Genomic DNA, 14,753 nt, shown 5'->3' with positions numbered 1-14,753 from the left:
GTTGCCTAAATAGGGTTGCGGTAATCAACGCATAAGCAAAATGAACCGTCTTTCTTATTTAACAATATCAAACTCTCAGAATATTGAGTTAGGCTAGATTAACCTCTATCTTAAACTTACTTAATCAGGGTTTCGATTATTCCATAATCAACATGGAGTTTTCATAATACTCCAGCCCAAAGCGGGATGTTAATCTTAACTCTACTTGCCTCAAGAGGTAAATAGGGTAGTCTTTGGAGTAGGCAACCTAGACACAAGAAGGGTACAAAGATTTTTCCAAATCTCAGGCTCCAGTTCATCCATCATTGCTTGTGTCAGATAAGTGACACAATTACATTACAAGTCTACGGATTTCTTAATCAGAGACACTTACTTGGACAATTCCATTCCAGATATCTTCTTTGAATACCATTAGTTGACTTTTAGTATCATATGATCATTGGAATATCTTGTGGTGCCATGCATTAAACCTCCATGTTGATCAAGCATGGAAGCAATCTATGGAATTTATTAAGATACACCAACCCTCATATGGCGCTTTCTGTCATACCATCTGGTATTCTTAATCGATAGAGATCAAGAGATATCAACTACATATTCTGACATACTTCATCTGGAGAGATGGTGTATTAGAATTTTATGATTGAAGATTTCTGACAGGAACAGAAGTAATGGTTCCTATGATTTTCGTCTGTAAGTTTTACCTTACACTTAATATCCACGGTTCTTATGGAAGATTTGAAAAGTTTGCTATACTTACAGCTTATGAAGGATTTATTGATACCCGATCAAAAACAAAACTCTTAGCATTTATATCACTGATAAATGTTAAGGAATGTACCTGATGCCATTATCTATATGAACTATCTCAGGCATTTTAGGCGCTTTCATTCTTAGGTTCTCTATTCTTAGCCGCCTTTCCTTTGACAGATTTAGGGCACGTAATCTTGATGTGGCCTTTCTCATTACAGCCGAAGTAGGCTGCATTCTTCATATCCTTGCAGTCCAATGTTTTATGTCCCTTAGACTTGCAGATCCCACAATGTAGAGGTTGAGACTTAATTCTGCATTTCCCGTAATGGCGCTTCTTGTAGGTCTTGCATACAGGTTTCTGGTTGGATTCTTGCTTCCCCTTTTTCTTAGAACTCTGGGAGTTATCTTCCTCCCTTTTCCTTTTAGTTCATCCTTTGCATTAGAGGCATGAAAGAGATCCTTCTCGTGAGTAAGGAAGTGTGGTTTCTGATGGGATTTGGAACCATTAGCATTGGGCTCTTTCAACTTTTTTCACAGCGTTCTTCATAGCTTTTCCAACAGATGCGTCAATCATCGCTTGGAGAATATTCTTGTCAATTTTGGGGTTCACAATTTTAGCATCATCAGCATGCGTCGCATCATCAATGGCGCGATTTACTGTTGTCTTATCCACGTTTGTCATACTCAAGATTTGGTTCTTATCACCAAATGAGTCAATTTCTTAGTTGCAATCCAACAACTGCTATTCATCACCCTGATGGCCTTAGCATATACTAACTATGGTATCATTAAACCATGTAGGCCAATATAGTACTAACATCCTAAATGAACGTAATTTAAAATATACATCAATATTACTTAGCCTAGGTCACAAAAGACCATCAATGGCATTTAAGGTTTGGACCTAGTCCATCGCCCTTTTTGAAAGGGGATCAAAATGTCACATCTGTCTTTATTATATTGATGAATTTGGATAGCTTGAAAGCTTGCCATAAGAATATAAGAAAAGAGTGATTCCTATAAAATATCTATCTAAGATTTGTTGGAGCATTCTCTAAAGTATCATCGGCCAATTCCTATCTCGCATTATATGACCGGAGTCCTAATCAGGCGGAGACAACAGTTCACACTTATTGTTCATTATAGACTTATCGGTGCCATCATCAAATAATTTCTGCATAAACCTCTTAATAAGGAAGGGTACCTGCTATAATATCATTATTCTGCACCATCTCCTGAGCGTTCCTCTGGAAGACTCACGTGTTTGTTTTCCTGGCCTCTCCAGGCTTCTTTACAAGTTTTGGGCAGTTGGTTTTGATATGCCCTTCCTCATTACAATTGTAACATGTTGCATTCTCAACTCCTTGTAATCTAAAGTCTTGTGACCCTTGGTCTTGCAAATTCCACACAGTTTAGCACTTGGGTCAATTGTACATTTCCCAGAATGTTGCTTTCTGCAGTTACTGCATTTGGGTTTGTTGTTAGACTGACTCGAGTTTTTCCTAAACTCGGAATCTTTCTTGTTCTTAAAACTTCCCTTTTTCTTCTTGTCAGATTGATGAGACTTCTCCTCCTCTCTTGTGACAACTGGCACAAAACCGGTAACTTCCGTACACTTTAATTACTATTACGTGCTTAAATGTCAACATTGACTGATTAGATGCTAAACAAGTGAATTCATGCACGTTGTATACTATAAAATATTGCTTTATGCATAAACGAGAGCGTTGCGTCAGAAACACTAGTAAACTCACCGGTAAGACACACTGTGTCAGCAGAACTGCAGAAAGCAGTCAGACGTTGGAATTAGGGCCTAGGTGTAGGTCCAACGACAAGAATACATTAAAACCCGAGAGTACATACAAGGGTTAATATATATACATTACGGAAGCAAAAATAAGCACTAAAAAGCACCCGAAACACACTTTAAGTGCAAAAATATACATAATTCAGCTATAATCAGCATTTTGGCACTGAAATATTATGTAAAAATGTCGCTTTATTATCCAGAATATTTCCCTAGATGTTGGGAATTGAAAGGGTACAAGAAAGATACTTAAAAGACACTAAAAAAATGTAATTTAGCACTTTAACGAATCAGTACCTAACCAAACAACCGGATATCACCCGGAACATAAAAATATTGTCAATAACATTGTTTTTCTTTTTCTGAGCTAGTTAGGGTCCCCGAATACCCTAACACCCGTCATAAGACACTACATGTTAGTAACTAGTTAACATCCTAATTCTAACTTGTAGGATCGGAATCTGACCCGAATGAGTCAATCAGAGGAGTTTGATCAGATACAGGTGCGGAAAACAAGTACCTGACGAAGAAACAGCTAGATCTTCACTTAATTCTCTTTACTGATTGATTTAACACTTTTTACATGCAATTCTCACACCGGCAGCACCTCGGTATGGAATACTGGAAGTTGTTACAAATGAAATGCATGACTAGCCTATATATACTAGTCTAGGACCGCTGACATGCCACAAAAGCGATTCACATGATGACCATAAAAGCGATCCTACAAGTTGTCAAATAAGCGATCCGTAAACTTGCCGTATACGCGATCCGACTTGTTGCCATAAAAGCGATTCACCATGTTGACTAATTTGAACCATTTGTCTTCATATGAATTGATCTCATTGCTTCTCATTGGACCTTTTGATGGCAACATTTGATAGGACCATCAATTCCTTTGTCTTTAGTGATGTTGTGAGACTTTGTAATGCATATTATAAACGTCCAACATTGAATTCTTGAATCATGACATCACTTGTGATGTCACCTAGGTGATGTCACTCGTGATGTCATGCCCGATCGGATCCGCAACGAGACCGAGACTCGAAACTAAGACGAAATCAATAGATGTAGTGCACCAACAGACTCCCCCTCAGATGTTGATGGAGTCGACTATCGAGTCACAACAATGCTGTGTCTTCACATCTTCAGTCTTGATCAGTCTCTGGGCTTTCCTTCTCTCTATCTTCAGACTCCCCTTCTCGATTTACTGGCATTCCTTTGTTCTTCAGTAATATCTTCAGGATCGTTGTCTGTCTGTTCATTTAACATCTTCTCATCTTTTCCTGCAAATTCTCTACCCAAAACATAAGTTTTACAATTTAAGAATAAAGATGTATGCACTACAACAAACTCTTCTTCAAATCAAACTGAAACGTTATCAGTGACAATCTTGATGAACCACTTGAAAGGTTAAATTGTGAAAACATGTAATTCCACACACACACTCCCCCTCAAATATTGCTCATCATGTTTAGCACTCGGAATTTTGAAAATCAGCTTTCCAATATCAGTTGTCGAAAATCTTTTTGATTTTTTTTAAAATTTTATGCTAAAACACACTGAAAATCTTTTTGGATTTTGAAATAAAGAAACATGTAATGCAGTAAAGAAATATTTACAAACAATATTTTTGTGAGTTCGTGTAAGAGGATCATATCAGTTTATGAGACAAGTCACCAACACCGTTAAGCTTCATCTCATTTTAAGTTCTAAACAATTCACCTAGATTGTCAGTATGTTTGTCCACTTAAATTTTCACACAAAGTTCAACTGATCCGAGATACGATATTAATGTCTTAAGAACTTAAACTTATCCGTGTGTCCCACTACTTGAATATACTCCCGTATCCAGATCCCAATATTCAGTCTTACAGGTGAGTATACCACAGATGATATCTGTTCAGAGGTTAAATGCGAGGGCCGTGAGAGCTCAGGTCGATACTTCCGTATACGCAGAGAGATGACGGCTTCGACTTTTCGGTGTGTCCCCTTTAGAGGATCTTTTAATTTCAACAGCAGCGACTATCAATTTTATTGTTTCATCAGCTTGCTGAGGGCGACGCTTATGTTTCAAAGCGTTTGCTGAAAGCATTATCCGGGGACTAGGTCAGTACTTCCATACAGCAGAAGTCCCGGGATAATACCCCAGATATCACTGAGCATAAAGACCTAGTATCTCAGAATAAGGGACCTTTCAAACAAGATTTCAGGGGTTACCTATATATCCAAGTTTGTGTTAACCCACAGAACAAGCAAGTTTGAAATTTAGGTTTATATCTCGTCTCAATCTACTAAATGTGTAAAAACCTACTGGCACATCCTCAGTGAGATTGTTTATCACATTTTAACTATCCAATTCTTTAGCATGTTGTGACAGCTCACTGATGTACTATCATTTCCTCTTTTCACAACGAAACTCATTTTGAATTTTATCATGTTTTTGGCTTTTTCAAATTTTCTAATGTTTTTGGATTTTCTGAAATTTCCCTACTCCCCCTAAAATGCAAACACATTAACGAAAAATTTGAAAACTATCTAAAACTCTTGACCCACTTGAAGAAAATTCAAAACAAACTGTACAGAAATATGACAACCAATATCAAATCGCCTCAATTCGCCATTCACTAGGCATAAACAATCTGAACTCCCCCTTTCACAAACCATTTTCTCATTTAATTTCAAAACACTTAAGTTTGTTTTAATCAAAATGATTTTTCCGGAAAATGAGTTTGTTACGATAAAAACCACTTGTAGGTTTATCACTTTGATAAAATCGGGGATATGGTTCATCATCTTGTTCTTTGTAATATCATGAGTTAGTAAATCAAGTACAACTTAATGTCCCTGATTTACTATTTTGAAATTAAGCAACCTGTACCATTTGTAAAATAACCATACAATACCACTTGTATGTATATACAAAATGCCGATTCCTGCTTCGCACTTACCAACCTGGAAGCTCCGGCGTAGTCATTCAACCTGTAAAGTTTTAACAATTTTAAGAATTTTTCATACAAATTCATAATACATGAATGATGCCGATTCCTGATCCACGATTACAAACTTGGGATCTCCGGCAGGTCAGGTTTTTCAAGCAAAGAAAATGTCCACCCAAGCCTGACCAGCCTTGGGTGATTTCAATTCAGATTTTGTTGGGGTGTAAGTTGCTTTCTTTGTAGCGTAGAAGTCTTTTACCCCTTTCACCTTCCTATCAACCATTTTACCGAAAATTTTCTTTACATTCCCATTAAAAGCTTTCTCAACATCAAAATTATCCTTTTCAGAATAATCCTGATTTGAGACTTCAGTCTTTCCAACTTTTCTTTTAAAATTCTCAGTCCTCAATGGTGGAAAGTTCTCGTCATCCATTGAAGGAACTGAGTTTTCATCACTCTCATCAAACTGTGGCTCCTCTGATTTTGTGGAATCAGATTCATCGCCAGATTTTACCTCAGATTTCTTAACAACCCATTTTTGGTTGTCAAGTTTTACACTTCGTTTGTAAAATCTCTTCGAACATTCACCAACTTCAAATGTTGAATTTTTGAAAACTTTAAACTTTTCAGTTGGTGGTTCGGTTTTATCAACAACAACTTCTTTCAATTTTCCAAAAACTCCCTGTTTAATGTTTGTTGCTTTCGGACAGTTCCATGCAATGTGACCAACTTCATTGCATCGGAAACAGGTTCTGGTTTCTTTCTTCACATAAGCTCCATTCTTTTTCTTCTCGGCAAGAAATTCTTGATTAGATTGTTTCCAGAATGAGCACTTCTTCTCATCTTTTGAGCTTATACCTGAAACAAATTTTGTATTTGTTTTAGAAGATTTTCCATTTTTATAGTTTTTTGGTGGAGTAAAACCAAGTCCTTTCTTTTTGTAGCTACGATTTTGGTTTGGTTTCTTTTGAAAACCCGAACCAGAATTGTAACCTTTTTTCTTGTTTCGACGTTGTTGAACTCTTGAGGTGTAAAATTTAGGTTTTACAATAAGATTTTCATCTTTTATTTCAGAAATATTAATTTCTTTTAGTTTGAAAACCTTTTTAAGCATTTCTGGTTTAACACCTCTTATTGGAAACTCTTTATCAAAATATAATTTGTCAGAACCATTCAAAGTATATGCAACTTCAAACGTTTCGTCATTCAAATTAGATTTTGACAATAAAAACTCTTTACTGTAAACCCGTTTTCCCGATGATTTAGAACTCTTTTCAGACGAACTCGAACTCCTGACTGACTGACACGAACTTTCGGACTCGGACTTTGACTCTGACTCCTCATCCTTATCCAACACCTGATCGACCACTCGTTTTATCAGTTCGGACTCATGATCTGTGTCGGACGCTGTGAACGTGACGTCAATATTGTCTGGTAAAACATCGGTTATCTCGGATTCTAACTTAATATTGACCGCATGTTTTAGTTCTTCCTCGTTAGGTTTTCTAGGCGAGTACCCTTCCCAAATCGGAAGCGGACACTTATTATAACAGACACCCTGTTTCTTACCAGTATCCTTTCTCTTCTTTGGTTGTTCATCTTTAAATGCCTCAAAACCTTCAACTGTTGGATAAATTCTGTCGATTACGTAGTCACAACCTTTGTAACTTTGCAGCAATCTTCTGATTCTTTCATTCTCAGCTGCTTCACTATCCAACTCTTTCTTCAACTTTGCACATTCTTCTATATACATGTTGATCTCTTTCTGCTTTGTCATCATGGTAGCATTCAACATCTTCAAAGCTTTCTCTCTTTCAGAGTTAGTCTTCTCTAGACCATTCACATGCCTATTCAATACATCATACGACTTTTTCAAGTTTTTTACATCAAACAACAACTGTTCTTTCAACTTTTCCAACTCACTAAACCTCTCGTCTTTCTCTATACATTGTTTACAAGACTCTAAACATGTGAGACAGGGTTTTGTGACTTCAACTATCTTCTCGACTTCAACTCTCTTTTCAACTTCCACAATCTTCTCAATCACTTTGACTTCTTTTATCTCCTTTGCAGCTTTCTTCTCTTTCAGTTTCTTCAGTTTTTCTGCAAAATAAAATTCAAAGCTATCAGAAGATAAGTGAGTTTTTCCAATATTAATCTGTTCAATCTCTTCATCAGTATCACTTGTTTCTGATGAACTGTTTTCAGAAGAAAGATTGAAGATCCTAAGAGAGCATGTTTGGTAGATTTCAGCTGGAGTGATTACATATCATCTGAAGCCACAGAAGCACGCATTATCGATCAAGATGATGAGAAACTACCTGAAGGTTTCAGTTGGGATATGTTTGTGGATAAGAAGGGAGAGTTCAAAGCCTTCATTGCCAAAATTGTCCGAGAACCAAATTTGTTTGCTACTTGGATGAGATCTATCGGAGAGAATGTGAAAAGTGAAGATGAAAAGTCTGTGTCATCTGATGAAAGTTTAGACAGTACTGATAAACTTTCAGAACACTCTGGAGATGTTTCAGATAGTTCAGATGATAGCATACAGAGTTTAGATGAACTTGAGAAAAATGAAAATGTTCCAGAAAAAGAAGTTGTTTTTGACAAAACACCGTCTGATTCTGATATATCAGATGGTGATTCTGATAAATCTGTACACTTTGATAAATCACCTGATAACAGCAGCAGTGATGATGAGAAAGAGGAACACATAAATATTGCAAAATCTCATTTGTCTCCTGAAAATTTTCATTTTTATTTTGCAGAAAGAATGAAGAAACTGAAGGAAAAACAAGCTGCAAAAGAACAACAACCTGGATCTGAAGGTGATGTTCAGAATGTTGAAAGTGTTGATGAGAAGGTTATCAAGGTAGAGAAAGAAGTAGAAAAGGTGATTGAAGTAGAGAAAGTGATTGAAGTTGTAAAAACAATCGAAGTTGAAAAAATTGTTGAAGTCGTCAAGCCATGTGAGAAGTGTTTGGAAGCATGCAAAGAATGTGCAGCAAAAGATGACATTATAGCTGAGTACGAGAAAAAGAAAGAGCAGTTATTGTTCAATCTCAATTATGTGAAGGAATCGTACGACGTGTTGAACAAAACAGTAACTGGTCTCCAAACAACAAACTCAGAAAGAGAACAGGCGCTGACAATGATGAATGCAACTTTAATGTCGAAGCAAAAAGCTATAAATTTTTACATTGAAGAGAGTGCCAAATGGAAGCAAGAGTTGGAAACTGAAAAGATTGAAAATGAGAGAATTAGGAGGTTATTGTTGAGTTATTCTACCTCTGATTATCTTATTGATCGTGTCTATCCAACTGTTGCAGGTATGGAAGCTTTTCAAGACGAGAAGCCGAAAGAAAAGAAAGACTGTGGTAAGAAAACAACTGTTAGCTATAACAAGTGTCCACCTCCAATTTGGAATGGGTATTCACCTAGGAAACCAAATGAGGAGCAACTTGCAAAAGCAGTCAATATAAAGCTTAAAACCGACACAACTGATGTCTTACCAGAAAACATTGATGTGACGTTTACCTCATCCGATACTGATCATGAGTCTGAATTAATCAAAAAGGTGGTCGATCAGGTGTTGGATACTGATGAGGAGACAGAGTCGAAATCTGAGTCTGAAAAGCCAAAGTCGCCAGTCAACAGTCAAAATTCGTCGGTTAAACGGTCTTATAGTAAAGAATTTTTGTTATCAAAGGCAGATTTGAATGATGAAACATTCGAAGTTGTGTATACTTTGAATGGTTCTGACAAATTATATTACAACAAAGAGTTTCCGATAATGAGTATCAAAACAGAATTAATCAACAAAACTTTTAAACTAATAGAGGTTAATATTCCTGAATTAAAAGGTTTGAAAAGTTTTGATAAACCTAAAAAATATACTTCTAGAGTTCAACAACGTCTAAACAAGAAAAAAGGTTACAATTCTGGTTCTGATTTTTCAAAGAAACTTAACCAAAATCGTAGCTACAAAAAGAAAGGTTTAGGTTTTATTCCATCAGAAAATCAGAAAAATGAGAAAAATTCTAAATCAAACACTGAATTTGTATCAGGTGGAAGCTCGGAAGATGAACAGCAGAAACCATTTTGGAGACAGTCTAACAAAGAGTTTCTTGCTGAGAGGAGAAGGAATGGAACTGGAGTATTTCATTCGAGAAATACTCAAACTTGTCTTAAAAACAATGAAACTGATCACATTGCATCAAATTGTCCGAAAGATATCAAAGCAAAACAGGGAGCTTCTAAGAAGTTGAAGGAAAAAGTTGTTGAAAAATCTAAAATTTTTGAAAATTCGAAAAATGGGGTTGGGGAATGTTCAAAGAAACATTTTTACCAAAGGAAAGGAAAAGACAACCAAGTGTGGGTTGCAAAAAAGGTAGAAGAAAAAGTCGGCGATGAATCTGGTTCCACAAAGCCAGAAGAGCCACAAGTTGTGGAGAAAATTTCAGTAAATGATGATGTTCTTCCATCACTGAAGTTTGAGGAGGTTAAAAAGAAAATTGGTAAAATTGAAATTTCAAATCAATTTTATGATGATGAAAAAGAATTTGATGTTGAGAAAACATTCAACGGAAATGTTAAGAAAATATTTGGGAAAATGTTGAGTGGGAAAGCTAAAGGGGTAAAAGATTTTTACACAACTAAAAAGGCGACATACAACCCTACAGTTGAAGAATTGAAAGCCCTCAAGTCTGAGAAGACTTGGAAGGAAGTTTGTTTTCCAGAATAGTCGAAGGACTATGCCGGAGATCCCAAGTTTATATCGTGGATCAGGAATCGGCATCTTTCTAGTATTTGAGAAGTTTGTTTGTAAAAATTTTGAAATGATTGGATGTTTGCAGGTTGAAGGACTACGCCGGAGCTTCCAGGTTGGTAAGTGCGAAGCAGGAATCGGCATTTTGATTGGTAAAATGGTTATGTAGACGTAACATTCCTACAAGTGGTAGTTTTTGGGTATCTACAAGTGGTAATCTTGATCCCACAAGTGGTATTTGTGGTTAAATTTTGAGATGTTTGGATACTTTGAAGTAATTACGTTTACAAGTGGTACAGAAGGTTATTAAATGCAAATGGTAAATCAGGGACATTAAATTGTACTTGATTTACTATATATGGCAAAAGATATACAAAATGATGAACCACATCCCCGTTTTTAAAAGAAAACAATCCTACAAGTGGTTGTTATCAACACAAATTCATTTTCCGGAAAAGTCATTTTGATTAAAACAAACTTAAGTGTTTTGAAATCTAAATGAGAAAATGGTTTGTGATAGGGGGAGTTCAGATTGTTTATGCCTAGTGAATGGCGATTTGATGTGATTCAGTGTCAGTTGTCAAGTTTCTGTACAGTTTGTTTTTATGTTTTTTTTTGTGAAGTTTAGAGTCTAGAAATTTTCAAATTTTCTTTAAAATGTGTTTGCATTTTAGAGGGAGTAGGGAAATTTCGAAAATCCAAAAACATTTGAAAATTTGAAAAAGTCAAAAACATGATAAAATTCAAAAATGAGTTTTGTTGCGAAAAAGAGGAAATGATAGTACATCAGTGGACTATCACGACACGCTAAAGATATGTAAAGTTAAAAAGTGTTAAACAATCTTACTGTGGATGTGTCAGTAGATTTTCGCACATTTAGTAAATTGAAACGAGATATAAACCTAAATTCAAACTTGCTTAATTCGTGGGTAACTATTCTTGAATATATGGGTAACCCCCGAAATCTTGTTTGAAAGGTCCCATATTCTGAGATACTAGGTCTTTATACTCGGTGATATCTGGGGTATTATCCTGGGACTTCTGCTGTATGGAAATACTGACCTAGTCCCCGGATAATACTTTCTGCTAAAGCTTTGAAACATAAGCTTCGCCCTCAGCATGCTGATGAAACAATAAAATTGATAGTCGCTGCTGTTGAAATGCAAAAAGATCCTCTAAAGGGGACTCACCAAAAGTCGAGCCGTCATCTCTCTGCTGAACGGAAGTTCTGACCTGAGCTCTCACGGTTTCGCATCTAACCCCTTTACAGATATTAGCTGTGGTATACTCACCTGTAAGACTGAATATTTGGGATCTGGATACGGGAGTATATTCAAGTGGAGTGATACACAATTAAGTTTAAGTCTCTAAAACATTAATATCGTATCTCGAATCGATTGAAATTTGTGTTGAGAATTTAAGAGGACAAACATACTGACAATCTAGATAAATTGTTTAAAGCTTAAAATGATATCAAGCTTAACGGTGTTGGTGATTTGTCTCTTTAACTGATATGATCCTCTTGCACGAACTCACAAAAATATTGATTGTAAATATTACATTTCTATATGTTTGTTTTTTCTAGTGATGTCAGATATTTTCTCTCAAAAATCCAAAAAGATTTTAGTGTGTTTTAGTTTAAATTTTGAAAAAATCAAAAAGATTTTCGACAACTGACGTTGGAAAACTGATTTCAAAATTCCAAATGCTGAACATGATGAGCAGAATTTGAGGGGGAGTGTTTATGTAAATCTAATTGTTTTCGTTAAATTCTAATCTTCTTCAAGTGGTTCATCATAAATTGTTTTGAGGAGAGTTATGTGTTAGTATATAGTGATTTGAAATGTTAGTGAAAGAAATTTATTTCTAGGTTGAGATTGTGCAGGTAGCCAAGTTTCGATCCTGGAAATCAATTTTGAAGATTTCGGTTAGAGTCAGATTGATAGATTCTGAAAGCTTGTGAAGATCAGATTATGATTCTAAATATCATGTCAACTATTGATGCTGATGAACTTAAGGAATCAAGAGATCTGATCAAGAGAATTAGAGTGTTTTAAAGCCAGACAAAGATCCTGAAGATGTTACTGAAGAACAAATGAATGCCAGTAAGTCGAGAGGGGGAGTTTGAAGATTGAAAAAAGAGAAAGCCCAGAGACTGATCTAGTCTAAAGATATGAAGACACAACTTTGAAGTCAAGGTGTGTTGGCGACTCCATCAACATCTGAGGGGGAGTCTGTTGGTGCACTACATCTGTTGATTCCGTCTAGGTGTCTAGGATCAGATCTTACATTGTATTGTATAGCATAGGGCACGAAATACGAGAAAACAAGAGTTTGTATAGGTTTTATAGTCTAGGATCGCTCATAGGGTTATTAGGTGTTTGGATCGCTTATGTGTCATATGTGGGCCGCTTTTGTGTACAAGTCTGGACCGCTCATGTGTCACATGTCCACATGAGCGGACCCAAGACACTATATATAGGTGTGCTTGAGCGATCCTCAGTAGTAATTGATTGTATTCCACGCCGAAGCTCTGCCGGTGTGAAGATCGAGCTGTAAATCGTTTCAAATCTGTAAAACAAGAAGTTAGGAAGAAGAACAAGCTATATCTACTTGCTTTTCTTATTATTCCGCATCTGAATTGCAAGAGACAACCTCTGAACGACTCGTTCGGGTCAGCAATCGATCCTACAAGACTAGTATATATAGGCTAGTCATGCATTTCATTTGTAACAACTTCCAGTATTCCATACCGAGGTGCTGCCGTTGTGAGAATTGCATGTAAAAAGTGTTAAATCAATCAGTAAAGAGAATTAAGTGAAGATCTAGTTGTTTCTTCGTCAGGTACTTGTTTTCCGCACCTGTATCTGATCAAACTCCTCTGATTGACTCGTTCGGGTCAGATTCCGATCCTACAAGTGGTATCAGAGCGATCCGTAAACTTACCGTATAAGCGATCCGACTTGTTGCCATAAAAGCGATTCACCATGTTGACTAATTTGAACCATTTGTCTTCATATGAATTGATCTCATTGCTTCTCATTGGACCTTTTGATGGCAACATTTGATAGGACCATCAATTCCTTTGTCTTTAGTGATGTTGTGAGACTTTGTAATGCATATTATAAACGTCCAACATTGAATTCTTGAATCATGACATCACTTGTGATGTCACCTAGGTGATGTCACTCGTGATGTCATGCCCGATCGGATCCGCAACGAGGCCGAGACTCGAAACTAAGACGAAATCAACAGATGTAGTGCACCAACATAACTAACTAATACTAATCATCTAGTTGAAATTGAACCATGGAACCCCCCCCCATAACCGAACTCGGTTAGTAATAGGGGACAAACACTTACAACTTGATTATTTTAATCCCCCATGTTTTATATCAAGATGACACAAGACCCTTTGGATAATTAGCAATGGAATTGTCTATAAGAACAAGCTTATGTCCTCTACACACTAAACACTTCTCAACACACATCAAAACTTCACTCTACTCTCTCCTCTCCTTGCTCCTCTCGGCTGAGAACCAAGCCCCACATCCAACCATTTTTCGATTTTGATCAAGCTATTCCAAGTGTACTCAAGTGTGAAGAATCTCATACGAGGAAGCCCAGTGCTTGCGGATTGCCAAGGACCTCTCTACGGCGCTTTTAACCACTCGTTTTTCGACTAGTTTCTCCCTAGCCTCGAGCTAGTAGTAAGTGACTCTAAACACCTTCTTGATCTTGTCTAGAGTGGTCAATAAGAGATTTGTCGGTTGAAAATCATAAACACTAAAGATCTCAAACTAAAAGTCTTGTAAAATGATGAACTTGATGGATAAAAGGAAAGTAATGTAGTTAAACTTGTTAAACTTGTTTTGTTATGACTATTTGGTGTTGTTTGATGCTAGTAGTAGCTCGGATCGTCATCTAACCCGGCTAGGTCATGTTCATAGAACATGAACTAGTGTATGTTAAAGTATGAAAAGGGCTAGATGATGGACACTACTACATAATAACATGAACTTGTGTAAAAGTAATTTTTCTTGTAAAATGAAGTTCTAAACTAGTAGATCTAAAGATCTACAAATGGTATTTTCGAAGAACCAAGTGTATGATGAAATCATGTTTTAAGGCCGAATCTTTCATAAACAAAAGGTGTTTTTGTGAACAAAACAAGTGTGTAGACACTTGTGTACCGGGGTTTTAACAAAGAATTATTTTTGTAATATTTGACCTAGAAGTTGTAAAAATGTATTTTCTTCAAGAATAAAGATCACAAGGAACCGACTTTATTTATAAAGATGGAAAGATCTACTAAAAATAATGAAAAGTTACTACACACTTTTACATAACCCACAAGTTCATATGTTTGCGATTTATGTATATTTTTGACTAGTTGATGATCAAATATTGTTTGTTGATGTTGGGAAAATTATTGATTAAATTTTGAAAAGAAAATGATACGCTAGAAAGCGTGGCCACCTCCAGT

This window comes from Helianthus annuus, chromosome 13 (assembly GCF_002127325.2).
Source record: "Helianthus annuus cultivar XRQ/B chromosome 13, HanXRQr2.0-SUNRISE, whole genome shotgun sequence".
Lineage (NCBI taxonomy): Eukaryota > Viridiplantae > Streptophyta > Magnoliopsida > Asterales > Asteraceae > Helianthus > Helianthus annuus.
The sequence above is the reverse complement of the archived record's forward strand: the minus strand, read 5'-3'. Positions refer to the sequence as shown.